Source organism: Psammomys obesus, unplaced genomic scaffold (genome assembly GCF_907164565.1).
Source record: "Psammomys obesus unplaced genomic scaffold, mPsaObe1.curated_primary_1811, whole genome shotgun sequence".
NCBI classification, from domain to species: domain Eukaryota; kingdom Metazoa; phylum Chordata; class Mammalia; order Rodentia; family Muridae; genus Psammomys; species Psammomys obesus.
This window is the reverse complement of record NW_026596225.1, coordinates 295,131-296,589: the sequence shown is the minus strand read 5'-3', so window position 1 is coordinate 296,589 and position 1,459 is coordinate 295,131. Positions and strand designations below refer to the sequence as shown.

General features: G+C 52.5%; 1 protein-coding gene across 1 annotated transcript in view; it reads left to right on the top strand.

Moving 5' to 3' along the window:
* Positions 1 to 1,114: 1,114 nt before the first annotated feature.
* Positions 1,115 to 1,459, top strand: part of Paip1 (poly(A) binding protein interacting protein 1) — a 24,530-nt gene continuing 24,185 nt past the window's right edge. The window contains exon 1 of the mRNA XM_055595850.1: positions 1,115 to 1,304. The gene's annotated coding sequence lies outside the window, so the exon portion shown is untranslated. The remainder of the gene's footprint in view (positions 1,305 to 1,459) is intronic.

The following is a 1,459-nucleotide window of genomic DNA, read 5'->3' as shown; positions in this document are numbered from 1 at the left end:
CCCTCTTTGAAATGATTCTGTAGGTGAAAACTGAAAAAAACATTAAGTCACAGGAATAAACTCAGAATTCTGGAGATGGTTCAATCCAATTGTAAGGGCATCTACTTTTCCCTCTTTTATTTTTTTAATTGTTCTTGTTAAAGATTTATTTTGTTGGTTTGGGTTTCTTTTTTGTTGTTGTTGTTGTTTTATTTGTTTGTTTTATGAGACAGAGCTTCTCTGTGTAGCCTTGGACTACTTTGTAGACCAGGCTGGACTCGAAGTTACAGAGATTCACCTGCCTCTGCCTCCTCGAGTGTTGGTATTATAGACGAGCGCCACCATGTCCGATTTTATTTTAAGATTCATGTATTTATTTTACATATATGAGTGTTCTATCTGCGTACGCCTGCATGCCAGAAGAGGGCATCAGATCCCAGGATAGACAGAGATGGCTCTGAGCCATCATGTAACTGCTAGAAACAGAACTCAGGATCTCTGTAAGAGCATCCTGAACCATCTCTCGGGCCCCTAGTTTTTCCTCTTTTTCATCTATTAACATTCACCTTTCACTTGGCATTAGCGCCACCAGCCCTGAGAAAACCTATGATTTACACTTAATTACCAGAATTGTGAACTACGTGTAGCTCTTAAACATTTTAAACGTGACTGCTCCCAAATGAGCTGTGCTTTGAGTGTAAAATACACATTAGACTTCAACTAATTTTCAAAGAGAGACAAAACATGCCATTCACATTTAACATTAATTACATGCTGTAACGATGCGATCTGAGCATGCAGGAGTGAGTATGTTAATTTCACCTGCCTTTCATTTAAGGCATCTTCTACCATTTTACAATTACTTAAGAAATGGGTTTGCAATTTTCTGCTCACGTAATTTTACTGGACGGCGCCAATGGAAGAGGCAAGACCGGGCGAGGGTGCGGTGCAATGGAAGGTAGCGCACTTGCTAAGAAGTTTCTGCGCGGGGACAGAGCAGGGAAGCGGTGGGTGCGACCGAGCGTGGCGACAGCGCGATAACGCCCCTGGGGACCCGAGAGGCGGGCGCGTCTGGGCTGTGTGTGCACCCCGCCCCCGCAGCTGGCGGGGCAGGGCAGGGCTGCGTCCCGGGCCCCCTTCTCCGCCGGGTCTCGGGGTTCGGCCGGAGCGCTATCTCCGAGCACACCTGCGCGCCCACCGAGGTGCGCGTCGGCGAACCCTGGCGCGGCGCCCACGCCCCCTCCCCCCGGATTATTTTCCTGGCCCCAACCGTCAGTCTCGCACTTTTTCTCCGGACAACTGGTGAGGAGGCCGGAGTCGCCGGGGTAAGCGTCCCCCCGCCCCGCCCTCCCGCAGCCCGGCCCCCGAGAGCCGAGACCGCCGGCCGCCAGCACCGCCGCCCGGAGGCCCGGACGCCGCCCGTCGCGGCGGCGGGGTGGAGCCGCGGCCGCCCGCCTGCTGGCCCGCCATCCGCGAACGC